Source organism: Salmo salar, chromosome ssa22 (genome assembly GCF_905237065.1).
Source record: "Salmo salar chromosome ssa22, Ssal_v3.1, whole genome shotgun sequence".
NCBI lineage: Eukaryota > Metazoa > Chordata > Actinopteri > Salmoniformes > Salmonidae > Salmo > Salmo salar.
The window spans coordinates 39,614,540-39,630,730 of record NC_059463.1 but is presented as its reverse complement, the minus strand read 5'-3'; the positions used below and the strand labels follow the sequence as shown (position 1 = coordinate 39,630,730).

The 16,191-nt window shown below is 42.2% G+C and overlaps 1 protein-coding gene across 4 annotated transcripts in view; it reads left to right on the top strand.

The window, feature by feature from the left end:
• The window catches only part of grm2b (glutamate receptor, metabotropic 2b), a 58,534-nt gene that overhangs the window by 29,630 nt on the left and 12,713 nt on the right, over positions 1–16,191 (top strand). The gene's annotated exons all lie outside the window — the stretch shown is intronic.

Below are 16,191 nucleotides of genomic sequence, written 5' to 3'. Positions count from 1 at the left end.
GGGAAGGTCGGACGACATCAGGTTCCAATCAAATCAAAATAAAATGAAACGTTGTTTGTCAGATGCTTCATAAACAACAGGTGTAGACTAACAGTGAAATGCTTACTTATTGGGGACCTTCCCAACAATGCAGAGAGAAAAAAAATAGAGAAATAATAGAAATGTAAAACACGTAATAATACAAGTATTAATAAATACACAATGAGTAACACTAATTTGGCTATATACACGGGATACCAGTACTGAGTCGATGTGCATGGGTACAAGGTATACAAAATTAATTTGTATACATTTAAAAAAATATATAATTCCACATTGACACTATGGGATATTGTGTGTATGCCAGTGACAAAACATCTCCATTTAATCAAATGTTTAGTCATTCTGTAACTCAACAAAATGTGAAAAAAGTCAGGGGTTTTGAATACTTTCTAAAGGCACTGTGTATTCATAAATATGCATGACATGCTTATATCTTCTGGTATCAGCTATGATGGTATGAAAAAGTGCTGGAGTCATTTCTGACGTTTTTTTTAAATTGGTCCCGCTTTGCAGGAGACTAGGGAGAGAACCAGAATACACAGGCATGTGTGCGTAGCTGTGTGTGTGTGTGTGTGTGTGTGTGTGTGTGTGTGTGTGTGTGTGTGTGTGTGTGTGTGTGTGTGTGTGTGTGTGTGTGTGTGTGTGTGTGTGTGTGTGTGTGTGTGTGTGTGTGTGTGTGTGTGTGTGTGTGAGTAGGTGTGTTTATCAAGGTGGTTTTTGAGGTCACTCACTCAGAGCCTTGCATTGTTGTTGGTGTGGAGGATGGAGGAAGTGTTAGAGGTAATTAACATGTGGTGGATTTGTCTGTGGGTGTCTTCCTGGTAAAGAGCACTGTCCGCAGATCAGGTAACATCTCACAGTCTGCATCTGAAATGGCACCCTATTCGCTACATAATGCACTACTTTTCCTATTTAATATATATGGCCCATAAGGCTCTGGTCAAAAGTATAATCCATCCACCTGACAGGTGTGGCATACAGTGAGGGAAAAAAGTATTTGATCCCCTGCTGATTTTGTACATTTCCCCACTGACAAAGAAATGATCAGTCTATAATTTTAAAGGTAGGTTTATTTGAACAGTGAGAGACAGAATAACAACAAAAAATCCAGAAAAACGCATGTCAAAAATGTTATAAATTGATTAGCATTTTAATGAGGGAAATAAGTATTTGACCCCCTCTCAATCAGAAAGATTTCTGGCTCCCAGGTGTCTTTTATACAGGTAACGAGCTGAGATTAGGAGCACACTCTTAAAGGGAGTGCTCCTAATCTCAGTTTGTTACCTGTATAAAAGACACCTGTCCACAGAAGCAATCAGATTCCAAACTCTCCACCATGGCCAAGACCAAAGAGCTTTCCAAGGATGTCAGGGACAAGATTGTAGACCTACACAAGGCTGGAATGGGCTACAAGACCATCGCCAAGCAGCTTGGTGAGAAGGTGACAACAGTTGGTGCGATTATATGCAAATGGGAGAAACACAAAAGAACTGTCAATCTCCCTCGGCCTGGGGCTCCATGCAAGATCTCACCTCGTGGAGTTGCAATGATCATGAGAACGGTGAGGAATCAGCCCAGAACTACATGGGAGGATCTTGTCAATGATCTCAAGGCAGCTGGGACCATAGTCACCAAGAAAACAATTGGTAACACACTACGCCGTGAAGGACTGAAATCCTGCAGCGCCCGCAAGGTCCCCCTGCTCAAGAAAGCACATATACATGCCCGTCTGAAGTTTGCCAATGAACATCTGAATGATTCAGAGGACAACTGGGTGAAAGTGTTGTGGTCAGATGAGACCAAAATGGAGCTCTTTGGCATCAACTCAACTCGCCGTCTTTGGAGGAGGAGGAATGCTGCCTATGACCCCAAGAGCACCATCCCCACCGTCAAACATGGAGGTGGAAACATTATGCTTTGTGGGTGTTTGTCTGCTAAGGGGACAGGACAACTTCACTGCATCAAAGGGACGATGGACGGGGCCATGTACCATCAAATCTTGGGTGAGAACCTCCTTCCCTCAGCCAGGGCATTGAAAATGGGTCGTGGATGGGTATTCCAGCATGACAATGACCCAAAACACACGGCCAAGGCAACAAGGAGTGGCTCAAGAAGAAGCACATTAAGGTCCTGGAGTGGCCTAGCCAGTCTCCAGACCTTAATCCCATAGAAAATCTGTGGAGGGAGCTGAAGGTTCGAGTTGCCAAACGTCAGCCTCGAAACCTTAATGACTTGGAGAAGATCTGCAAAGAGGAGTGGGACAAAATCCCTCCTGAGATGTGTGCAAACCTGGTGCCAACTACAAGAAACATCTGACCTCTGTGATTGCCAACAAGGGTTTTGCCACCAAGTACTAAGTCATGTTTTGCAGAGGGGTCAAATACTTATTTCCCTCATTAAAATGCAAATCATTTTATAACATTTTTGACATGCGTTTTTCTGGATTTTTTTGTTGTTATTCTGTCTCTCACTGTTCAAATAAACCTACCATTAAAATTATAGACTGATCATTTCTTTGTCAGTGGGAAAACTTACAAAATCAGCAGGGGATCAAATATTTTTTTTCCCTCACTGTATTAAGAAGCTAATTAAACAGCATTACACAGGTGCACCTTGTACTGGGTACAATAAAAGACCACATTAAAATGGGCAGTTTTATCACGCAACACAATGCCACAGATGTCTCAAGTTTAGAGGGAGCATGCAATTGGCATGCTGACTGCAGTGCCTTCGGGAAGTATTCAGACCCCTAACCTTTTCCACATGTTACATTACAGCTTTATTTTAAAAATTGATTAAATGAAAAATAATCCTCAGCAATATACACACAATACCACATAATGACATAGTTAAAACAACATTTTAGACATTTTAGCAAATTTATATAATTTTATAAATGTATACATTTTATAATTTATATCCTTGCCAACGTCTCTGTCCCGAAGCAAGCACCAATTAGCCTGGAGCTAGCCCATGCTAGGCCAATCCCCAGGCTAGCTGAAGAGAACCATCAGCCACTCCTGGACCCCTTTTACTGCCAGTACAGGGTACGGAACCCCACCGATTCTTCACGACTGGACTGCCGACGTAATCTGCTCGAGGGGGTTACTCAACTGGCTCCTACGTCGCAATGTCCCCTGAATGCCCATCTGCTAGTCTGCTAGCCGCGGCCCGCTAGCTGTCTAGAGCATATCGGACTCTTAGCTAATAGGTCCTTCGGCCAATTTGTCGTGCCACTATTCCTATTTTGCCAATTGGCCTGGGCCCCTTTTACCACACGAAGCCCTGCTTATCCATCACGACTGGACTACCGACGTAATCTGCCCGAGGGTCTTTTTCCAACAGGCCCCTTTGTCGCGACATCCCCTGAATGCCCATCTGCTAGCCTGTCTGCCGCGGCCCGCTAGCTGTTTAGAGCATATTGGACTGTTAGCTGAATAGATCCATTTGCCAATTGGACTGGACCCCTCTGCTACACGGAATCCTACTAATCCATCACGACTGGTCTATCGACGGAATCGCACGAGGAGGCTAAAACAGAGGAGGCTAAAACAAAATCAATATCTGATACCCCCAAAAAAGAAAAATGGCATTTTAGCCTCCTCGCGACGTCTCTCTAAGGCCCTTCTGCTAGCTTGCTAGCCCCGGCCTGCTAGCTGTCTGAATCGCTGTGTCTCCAGCCAGCCCAACCATTCACTGGACCCTTATGATCACTCGGCTACGCATGCCTCTCCCTAATGTGAATATGCCTTGTCCATTACTGTTCTGGTTAGTGATTATTGTTTTATTTCACTGTAGAGCCTCTAGCCCTGCTCAATATGCCTTAACCAACCATTTAGTTCCACCTCCCACATATGCGGTGACATCACCTGGTTTAAATGTTTCTAGAGACAATATCTCTCTCATCACTCAATGCCTAGGTTTACCTCCAATGTACATCCTACCATACCTTAGTCTGTACATTATGCCTTGAATCTATTCTATCGCGCCCAGAAACCTACTCCTTTTACTCTCTTTTCCGAATGTACTAGAAGACCAGTTCTTATAGCCTTTAGCCGTACCCTTATCCTACTCCTCCTCTGTTCCTCTGGTGATGTAGAGGTTAATCCAGGACCTGCAGTGCCTAGCTCCACTCCTATTCCCAGGTGCTCTCATTTGTTGACTTCTGTAACCGTAAAAGCCTTGGTTTCATGCATGTTAACATTAGAAGCCTCCTCCCTAAGTTTGTTTTATTCACTGCTTTAGCACACTCTGCCAACCCGGATGTCTTAGCCGTGTCTGAATCCTGGTTTAGGAAGACCACCAAAAACCCTGAAATTTCCATCCCTAACTATAACATTTTCCGCCAAGATAGAACTGCCAAAGTGGCGGAGTTGCAATCTACTGCAGAGATAGCCTGCAGAGTTCTGTCTTACTATCGAGGTATGTACCCAAACATTTCGAGCTTGTACTTTTAAAAATCCACCTTTCCAGAAACAATTCTCTCACCGTTGCCGCTTGCTATAGACCACCCTCTGCCCCCAGCTGTGCCCTGGACACCAAATGTGAATTGATTGCCCCCCCATCTATCTTCACAGCTCGTGCTGCTAGGTGACCTAAACTGGGACATGCTTAACACCCCGGCCACGCTACAATCTAAAGTTGATGCCCTCAATCTCACACAAATTATCAATGAACCTACCAGGAACAACCCCAAATCCGTAAACACGGGCACCCTCATAGATATCCTCCTAACCAACCTGCCCTCCAAATACACTTCTGCTGTTTTGAACCAAAATCTCAGCGATCACTGCCTCATTGCCTGCATCCGTAATGGGTCAGCGGTAAAACGACCACCCCTCATCACTGTCAAACGCTCCCTCAAACACTTCAGCGAGCACGCCTTTCTAATCGACCTGGCCGTGTTATCCTGGAATGATAATGACCTCATCCCGTCAGTAAAGGATGCCTGGTTATTCTTTAAAAGTGCCTTCCTCACCATCTTAAATAAGCATGCCCCATTCAAAAAATTTAGAACCAGGAACAGATATAGCCCTTGGTTCACTCCAGACCTGACTGCCATTGACCAGCACAAAAACATCCTGTGGCGTACTGCATTAGCATCGAATCGCCCCCGTGATATGCAACTTTTCAGGGAAGTTAGGAACCAATATACACAGGCAGTTAGGAAAGCTATGGCTAGCTTTTTCAAACAGAAATTTGCATCTTGTAGCACATACTCAAAAACATTCCGGGACACTGTAAAGTCCATGGAGAATAAGAGCACCTCCTCTCAGCTGCCCACTGCACTGAGGCTAGGAAACACTGTCACCACCGATAATTGAGAATTTCAATAAGCATTTTTCTACGGCTGGCCATGCTTTCCACCTGGCTACCCCTACGCCGATCAACTGTCCAGCACCCCCCACAGCAACTCGCGCAAGCCTCCCCCATTTCTCCTCCACCCAAATCTAGATACCTGATGTTCTGAAAGAGCTGCAAAATCTGGACCCCTACAAATCAGCCGGGCTAGACATTCTGGACCCTCTCTTTCTAAAATTATCTGCCGAAATGGTTGCATCCCCTATTACTAGCCTGTTCAACCTCTCTTTCGTATCGTCTGAGATTCCCAAAGATTGGAAAGCTGCCGCAATCATCCCCCTCTTCAAAGGGGGAGACACTCTAGACCCAAACTGTTACAGACCTATATCTATCCAACCCTGCCTTTCTAAGATCTTCAAAAGCCAAGTTAACAAACAGATTACCGACCATTTCGAATCCCACCGTACCTTCTCCACTATGCAATCTGGTTTCAGAGCTGGTCATGGGTGCACCTCAGCCACACTCAAGGTCCTAAACGGTATCATAACCGTCATCGACAAGAGACATTACTGTGCAGCCGTATTCATCGACCTGGCCAAGGCTTCCGACTCTGTCAATCACCACATTCTTATGGGCAGACTAAACAGCCTTGGTTTCTCAAATGACTGCCTCGCCTGGTTCACCAACTACTTCTCTGACAGAGTTCAGTATGTCAAATTCGGAGGGCCGACTCTCTTCTCTGTATACATCAATGATGTCGCTCTTTCTGCTGGCGATTCTCTTATCCACCTCTATGCAGACGACACAATTCTGTATACTTCTGGCCCTTCTTTGGACACTGTGTTAACTAACCTCCAGACAAGCTTCAATGCCATACAACTCTCCTTCCATGGCCTCCAACTGCTCTTAAATGCAAGTAAAACTAAATGCATGCTCTTCAACCAATCACTGCCCGCACCTGCCCGCCCGCACCTGCCCGCCCGTCTACTCTGGACGGTTCTGACTTAGAATATGTGGACAACTACAAATACCAAGGTGTATTTGTTAGACTGCAAACTCTTCCAGACTCACGTTAACCATCTCCAATCCAAAATTAAATCTAGAATCAGCTTCCTATTTCGCAACAAAGCGTCCTTCACTCATGCTGCCAAACATACCCTCGTAAAACTGACCATCCTACAGATCCTCGACTTTGGTGATGTCATTTACAAATAGCCTCCAACACTCTACTCAGCAAATTGGATGCAGTCTATCACAGTGCCATCCGTTTTGTCACCAAAGCCCCATATACTACCCACCATTGCCACCTGTACGCTTTCATTGGCTGGCCCTTGCTTCATACTCGTCGCCAAACCCACTGGCTCCAGGTCATCTACAAGTCTCTGCTAGGTAAAGCCCCGCCTTATCTCAGCTCACTGGTCACCATAGCAGCACCCACCCGTAGCACACGCTCCAGCAGGTATATCTCACTCGTCACCCCCAAAGCCAATTCCTCCTTTGGCCTCCTTTCCTTCCAGTTCTCTGCTGCCAATGACTGGAACGAACTGCAAAAATCACTGAAGCTGGAGACTCATATCTCCCTCACTAGCTTTAAGCACCAGCTGTCAGAGCAACTCACAGATCACTGCACCTGTACATAGCCCATCTGTAATATATCCCATCCAACTACCTCATCCCCATACTGTATGTATTTATTTATCTTGCTCCTTTGCACCCCAGTATCTCTACTTGTACATTCATCTTCTGCACATCAATCACTCCAGTGTTTAATTGGTATATTGTAATTACTTCGCCACCATGGCCTATTTATTGACTTACCTCCCTTATCTTACCTCATTTGCACACAGTGTATATAGATGTTTTCTACTGTATTATTGACTGTATGTTTATTCCATCTGTAACTCTGTGTTGTTGTGTGTGTCGAAGTGCTTTGCTTTATCTTGGCCAGGTCGCAGTTGTAAATGAGAACTTGTTCTCAACTAGCCACCTGGTTAAATAAAGGTGAAATAAAATTTAAAAAAAGAACATTTAAAAAGAAAAACAGAAATACCTTATTTACATACGTTTTCAGACCCTTTGCAATGAGACTCGAAATTGAGCTCAGGTGCATCCTGTTTCTATTGAACACCCTTGAGATGTTTCTACAACTTGATTGAAGTCCACCTGTGGTAAATTCTATTGATTGGACATGATTTGGAAAAGCACACACCTGTCTATATAAGGTCCCACAGTTGGCAGTGCATGTCAGAGCAAAGATCAAGCCATGAGGTCGAAGGAATTGTCCATACATTTCTGCAGCATTGAAGGTCCCTAAGAACTCAGTGGCCTCCATCATTCTTAAATGGAAGATGTTTGGAGCCACCAACAATCTTCCTAGAGCTGGCCGCCCGGCCAAACTGAGCAATCGGGGAAGAAGGGCCTTAGTCAGTGAAGTGACCAAGAAATTGATGGCCACTCTGACAGAGCTATAGAGTTCCTCTGTGGAGATGGGGAAAACCTTCCATAAGGACAACCATCTCTGCAGCACTCCACCAATCAGGCCTTTATGATAGAGTGGCCAGACGGAAGCCACTCCTCAGTAAAAGGCACATTACAGCCCGCTTGGAGTTTGACAAAAGGTACCTAAAGACTCTCAGACTATTAGAAACAAGATTGTCTGGACTGATGAAACCAAGATTTGATGGCTCAAGTTTAGAGGGAGCATGCAATTGGCTTGCTGACTGCAGGAATGTCCACCAGAGCTGTTGACAAAGAACTGAATGTTATTTCCCCACTTTAAGCCACCTCCAACGTCGTTATAGCGAATTTGCCAATACATCCAACAGCAGTCCACATGTAACCACGCCATCCTAGGACCTCCACATCTGGCTTCTTCACCTGCGGGATCGTCAGAGGAGGGAGCAGGGGGTTGCGGAGGAGTATTTTCGTCTGTAATAAAGCCCTTTTGTGTGGAAAAACTCATTCTGATTGGCTGGGCCTGGCTCCCCAGATTAGGGCTATAAATTAGGGCCTAATGAATTCATTTAAATTGACTGATTTCCTTATATGAGTTATAGCTCAGTGAAATCTTTGAAATTGTTACATGTTGAGTTTATATTTTTGTTCAGTATATTTGTCCCAGTCTTGATCCAATGCTGAGGTTGTGAGGTGTTGTTATTTCAATGTTGAGCACTCTACTGATTTCTTCAGCAACCGTCTACTTTTTATTGACACACAGATCGATAAGGTTTCATCAGTAGACAGCCAGACATCATGCAGCCTCTCTCGGTCAATACTGACTGACTCGAATCTTTCACTCCTGTGGTGTGTATGATATATACTGGCATGATTTTTATTATGATGAACCAGGCAAAGCTAAGCACCATTGCCTTGGACAATGGATACACAGATCGTAATGGCCATAGAGACTGCCAAAGAGAACAAGATTGAGATAAAGAAAAAAAGTAACAATTTACATCATCTCATTGTCAATCAAACGATTGTCATAACTGACATTGACTGACAGTGCATTAACAGTATAATTACAATCAGTTACAATGACTCTCTGCATTTGATACGATCATGCACATGCTTGTATGGTCCCATGATAGAAGGCTGGATGGATGGATGGATTGAGAGAGTGTGTGTGTGTGTGTGTGCGTGCGTGCGTGCGTGCGTGCGTGCGTGCGTGCGTACGTGCGTGCGTGCGTGCGTGCGTTCCAATGGTAGAAGGTTGGATGGAGAGGAGAGGCCAATATGTCATGATTGGAGTTGCTTTCTTCTACATTTCATCTATAGTGGATCTGTAGCTTAGCCTCCTTCCCTCCTTCCTCGTCATCCCGTCTTCATGCTTGGCATGGCCCTCTGGGATGTACAGATGGGCTTTCCATGTTGAAAAAATCATGACATACGTGTGGATGAGTAAGAGCTGCCACTCGCCCGCACCCAGGCTGTCTCATGTACATATGTCCTCTATCTCAGCCCCTTCTCTGCTCCTATCTCCTCTGAAGAGGTGACTTCTCATCAAACTGTCTCTCGTGGATGTATTGATGGATATATATATGGATGTATTGATGGATGTATATACGGATGTATAGATGGATGTATAGATGGATATATAGATGGGAGTATATATGGATGAATATATGGATGTATATATGGATGTATTGATGGATGTATAGATGGATGTATAGATGGGTGTATATATGGATGTATATATGGATGTATATATGGATGTATTGATGGATGTATAGATGGATGTATAGTTGGATGTATAGATGGGTGTATATATGGATGTATTGATGGATGTATTGATGGATGTATAGATGGGTGTATATATGGATGTATAGTTGGATGTATAGATGGGTGTATATATGGATGTACATATGGATGTATTGATGGCTGTATAGATGGATGTATAGTTGGATGTATAGATGGGTGTATAGATGGGTGTATATATGAATGTACTGTATAGATGGGTGTATATATGGATGTATTGATGGATGTATAGATGGATGTATGGATGCATCCTGTCCATTGGGATACAGAAACCTTAACTGGAACTGTAGTCTTCTTTGTATATGGAATCATGCCAGTACCTATAATCTCTCATGGACAGAGCCACGTAAACATAACTGGTACCATAGTATCTGTTGGGAAGGAATGGGATGTGTGGGATAACGAGCAGCAGTAGTTCTGGGGTTTGGGTTTGGGTTTTTTGTTATGCGTTATTTGAACAAATCATCATTTTGCAGGTGTTAGCATCTTTCGAATTTCGGAAGAGGAGGGGACAACTCCACATTCGTTCCGTTCCTCATTCTAGCATCTCTTCATCTCTTCTCTAAACAGGTATGGACACAGAACTTAATCGAGGAGCTGACCAATTACGTGAGACTTTATTGTACCTAGAACTGGATTCTTAGTTCTCAAACAGTCTCTGGAGCATTATGTCTATGTAGTCTCATGTATGTATAGGGAAGCAATTTATAACTCGAACTCTCAACCCTTAAAGGACTGAAATGTCAGTGATGGATTTATAAGCTGCAGTCTCACATTCTATTAGTTAAGCTTAAAAGCTAACCAGGGAGTTTGTTAGTAATTATATTTTAAATGCCATTAGTTGGTTTTTGCAACATATATTTGCTGCAACACATAGTAATATAAGGTCTACTCCAGGGAATATATATAGGCTTCTGCAAATTAATTTTCATATTTTCATATCAACATTTAACACCTGAAATGACTGGAGGTTGCCAGAGGTGTGGTGATGGAACTACTCTCGCTATGATTCCACTCTTACATAAACAAATACAGTATGTAACCCCCTTTGAACCTGGCCAGGGTTAAAGCAGCAGTACGTGGGATGCTACTCACTCAGCTAGCATTTTAAACTCTCTGTTTCAATAATACAGTCTATCCTAATCATATTAGCAGAGTTTAAGTATAAATTGAATAAAGAAATTAGGTCAATTAAAGGTTAAGTTGCTGAAAATTAGATTTTTGGAAACTAAGATTTAATTGGTCAATTTATAAGGGTCTAAGGCAGCTGAGGTGTTCCTAGTTGTCCCTCGGAAGGAGACAGAGAGGGAGAGAGACAGAGAGAAAGATAGATATAATGAGAGCGATAAAAAGAGTGAGATAAAGAGTAAAGGAGAAATGGAGAGTAGAGTGAGTACAGAAAGGCATACAGAGACAGTTACTGTCACACACTCCAGTGGTATCCTGATCCTGGTATCCTGATCCCTTTTCAGTTTCTGCTGGTGACAGCTAACTGACACTTTACTGTCTGTCTGAGAGTGGTGGAGGATGTGGGACCCATGCATGTGTGACTACCTGCCTCAGTGTAGTCGGATACATGCAGTGGAATAAAGTATAAAAATGTCAGATAATGAGAGCTGTCGATGTCATTGTTGGTCCTTGCTACCTAGTACACTCTTGTGCTTAAAACAGATGCAAAGACAGGTAACCAATCCAAGCAACTATAGTCAATGTTTGCTACTGTATCTTATGTATTGATAGAAGTTGCCAATTTATACTCAAATGTATTTATTCAAGTTAACAAGACCTTCAAATTCTGGGTCTTTTGGTTAATGTCTGTTCTCTTATGTTTAGATAACAACTGTAAACTTGTCTTTTATACCTATACACCATTCTTGTGTATGTGTTCAATAAAAAATATTTGAACGAACAAGACCTTCAATTAACAAGACCTTCAGTTGTATTTAGTGCTTTATTAATGATATGTTACAGTTTAATGCTCTTAGTGGATTCATATTTCAGTCCGTCTTCGGCTCCGCACTATATAAAGTACCAGTCAAAAGTTTGGACACAACTACTCATTCAAGGGTTTTTCTTTATTTTTACTATTTTCTACATTGTAGAATAATAGTGAAGACATCAAAACTATGAAATAATATATGGAATCATGTAGTAACCACAAAAACTGTTAAACAAATCAAAATATATTTTATATTTGAGATTCTTTAAAGGAGCCACGCTTTGCCTTGATGACAGCTTTGCACACTATTGGCATTCTCTCAACCAGCTTCATGAAGTAGACACCTGGAATGCCAGAAATCTTTCTGATTGAGAGGGGGTCAAATACTTATTTCCCTCATTAAAATGCAAATCAATTTATAACATTTCTGACATGCGTTTTTCTGGATATTTTTGTTGTTATTCTGTCTCTCACTGTTCAAACAAACCTACCATTAAAATTATAGACTGATCCTTTCTTTGTCAGTGGGCAAACGTACAAAATCAGCAGGGGATCAAATACTTTTTTCCCCCACTGTAGATACTTTTGTACCTGTTTCCTCCAGCATCTTCACAAGGTCCTTTGCTGTTGTTCTGGGATTGATTTGCACCTTTCGCACCAAAGTACGTTCATCTCTAGGAGACAGAATGTGTCTCCTTCCTGAGCGGTATGACGGCTGTGTGGTCCCATGGTGTTTATACTTGCTTACTATTGTTTGTACAGATGAACGTGGTACCTTCAGGCATTTGGAAATTGCTCCCAAGGATTAACCAGACTTGTGGAGGTCTCCAATTTATGTGGAGGTCTTGGCTGATTTCTTTTGATTTTCCCATGATGTCAAGCAAAGAGGCACTGAGTTTGAAGCTAGGCCTTAAAATACATCCTCAGATACACCTCCAATTGACTGAAATTATGTCAATTGGCCTATCAGAAGCTTCTAAAGCCATGACATTATTTTCGGGAATTTTTCAAGCTGTTTGAAGGCACAGTCAACTTAGCGTATGTAGACTAATGACCCACTGGAATTGTGATACAGTGAATTATAAGTGAACTAATCTGTCTGTAAACAATTGTTGGAAAAATTATAGGTGTCATGCACAAAGTAGATGTCCTAACCGACTTGCCAAAACTATAGTTTGTTAATAAGACATTTGTGGAGTGATTGAAAAACGAGTTTAATTGACTCCAACCTAAGTGTATGTAAACTTCTGACTTCAGCTGTATGTTCAAAAACATTTTGTTTTTTCTGAGTCCTCAGGAAGATAATATGCTAATGAGCAGAGTATATTCCTAAACAGAGTATTCCCATTTGTGTCAGAAATAGAAAAAAAGACAAACAAAACAATTAAATAAAAATACAACAATAGCTTCATAATAAATGTACTGATTACTGCCTACCTACACTGTAGTCAACATTTCTACAGTCCTATGGATGGCATCTTACAGCTGATTGAGAGATTATGTCCTCCAAATATCTGGGGTATTTCATCTCAAGGACACTGTTCCATAAATAAACATCAGTGCACCAAAGTGGATGGACATAAGGCAAGCTGGAGAGAGCAGAGAGATCAGCTAGTATGGTGAGTGCAACACTAACATACTCTGTGGAGTGTGCCTCCCTAGAGGGTTTCTCTATAAACTGACCATAGAGTTGGATAGAGGGCACACTTCACACAAAAACCTCATGGGGCTGTCCATGCTGTCACAGAAGTGATAATGGCAAAGATAAGGGATGGTCTCTCTTTCTACCTCGATGGAGTTGATTGACATTAACACTGATCTCAGAACAGTCTTGCGCTTAACCCACTCTGACAGATCCATTTAAAACGCCCTGTATACCACAGGCCTGGGGGAACAGCAGGCACACTACTGGTTCAAGAGGACAAATTGAGTAAATATGACGTATTTAGGCAGGCAAAGTGCAATGCTCCCTCTGGATAACAGCAATCCATTCCATGTCCTCTTTCTGTGTAGACGTAGGGGCATCTACACTACTGTACGTACAGTACCAGTCAAAAGTTTGGACACACCTACTTATTCAATGGTTTTTCTTTATTTATTCTCTAAGAGCTTTCCACACCTGGATTGTGCAACATTTGCCCATTATTCTTTTCAAAATTCTTCAAGCTCTGTCAAATTGGTTGTTGATCATTGCCAGACAACCATTTCAGGTCTTGCCTTAGATTTTCAAGTAGATTTAAGTTAACTCTTTAACTCGTCCCCTCCCCAGGAACATTCACTGTCGTCTTGTAAGCAACTCCAGTGTAGATTTAGCCTTGCACTTTAGGTTATTGTCCTGCTGAAAAGTGAATTAGTCTCCCAGTGTCTGGTGGAAAGCAGGCTGAACCAAGTTTTCCTCTATGATTTTGCCCTTGCTTAGCTCCATTCAGTTTATTTTTTATCCTGAAAAACTCCCCAGTCCTTAACGATAACAAGCATACTCATAACATGATGCAGCCACCACTGTGTTTGAAAATATGGAGAGTTGTACTCAGTAATCTGTTGTATTGGATTTGCCCCAAACATAACACTTCATTTTCAGGACAAAAAGTTAATTGCTTTGCCACATTTTTTGCAGTATTACTTTAGTGCCTTCTTGCAAACAAGATGCATATTTTGGAATACTTTTATTCTGTACAGGCCTCCTTCTTTTCACTTGGTCATTTAGGTTAGTATTGTGGAGTAACTACAATGATGTTGATCCATCCTGAGTTGTCTCTTGTCACAGCCATTAACCTCTGTAACTGTTTTAAAGTCACCATTAGCCTCATGGTGAAATCCCTGAGCAGGTGAACTGAGTTAGGAAGGGCGCCTGTATCTTTGTAGTGACTAGGTGTATTGATACACCACCCAAAGTGTAATTAATAACTTCACCATGCCCAAAGGGATATTTCATGTCTAGAAAACCTCTGTGGTCTTTGTGGTTGAATCTGTGTTTGAAATTCACTGCTCAACTGAGGGACCTTACAGATAATTGTATGTGTCTGGTACAGAGATGATGTAGTCATGCAAAAACCACATCAAACACTATTATTGCACAGAGTGAGTCCATGCAACTTATTATGTGACTTGTTAAGCACATTTTTACTCCTGAACTTATTTAGGCTTCGCATAACAAAAGGGTTGAATACTCATGACTCAAGACATTTCTACTTTCCATTTGTAATGGGAACATACAGCTGCAGCACGGCATGGGACATCTCACAACACATGCTACACAGAGTATTATACAGTATACTGTAGGCTATTCTGCACAGAACACAGAACTTTGTGGGTGTATTAATGATGTGCAAGAACTATCAAATACTGGATTAATCTCCTCAAATGAAGGTGGACATCCGTCTCATAATATTCTTATGTACTGGCCGAAAAACTAAAGGGATGATGGCCACTAATTAGTAAACTAAAAAGTTATAAAAAGGAAGCTTCGGGCTTCCTTTTCCCATCAAGTCACTATTCTATTGTCACGTGTTGGAAAGGGAAGGCAGGTGAAATAATGAAAATCTGAAAGTGGATTAGTGTGAAAGAGTGAGGAGTTAAATGAGGTCCATGGGAATAGTAGGGCTGTGGAAGCCCCTAGGCATCCTGATGTGCTAGAGGGAGAAGGTGGTAGTTACAGTGGTATTACAAGAACAAACATGGGCATACACACACGAATGCTCGAGCACGCGCACACACACATTTGTTTTACTCTCTTTGTGGGGACCAAACAATTGATTCCCATTCAAAGTCCTATTTTCCCTAACCCCTACATCTAACCCTAATCTTAACACCAAACCCCTAACCCTAAACCTAACCCTAACTCCTAACCCTAACCCCTAACCCTAATTTTAACACTAAACCTAACCCCTAAGCCTTATTAAATAGCCTTTTTCCTTGTGGGGACCGGCAAATTGTCCCCACCATTTTCCATGTTTTACTTGGGAGGACTTCTGGACCCCAAAAGGATAGTAAAACTAAAAAGACTCACACGTACACTAATCGATGTTGACTATTTATTCAACATGTTCTGCTTTCCACAGAGGTACAATATAATATTGTTCTATTCAATTATGTGATTAGGCCAATGTCTCTCTCAGCAACATCTGCTTTCAATAGCTTCCACGTGTTAGATCAATAGATGATGTCTCAGTTATTTGGGGCATAATAAGCTTATGGTGTCGAAATATCAATGGTAGATTCCACAACACACGCACACACCTCAGTCTGCCTATCTGGCGGCTTTAGTGTGTCTGGCCCTAGATTAGACAGCTTTAAGCTGCTGGGTAAAACAAGCGTCTAAAGTTCTTATCTCAAAGTTCTGGTTGTTATCACATAATTAAACAGATATGGTTGTTATCCATTTCTTCCATCTGTATTGGGATGTGTGGCTCTTGCTCCAGGTAATGTGGATAACTGACATTGTAGACAGGGTTGGTGATAGTGTTAGATTGTGTGACATGTGAAAGGGGTATTTGCTGGTGACCTCTATCTACAATGTCAAACCTTCAGGTAGGCACCTGATAGACAAAAATTGTTTTAGAGTTAATTTCCTGCAATTCTACGCATTTTGCCATGGGCCCTAGTGGCTGCGGGGTCCTAAGTGGTCACTTATGTTGCTTATACCTGGAACC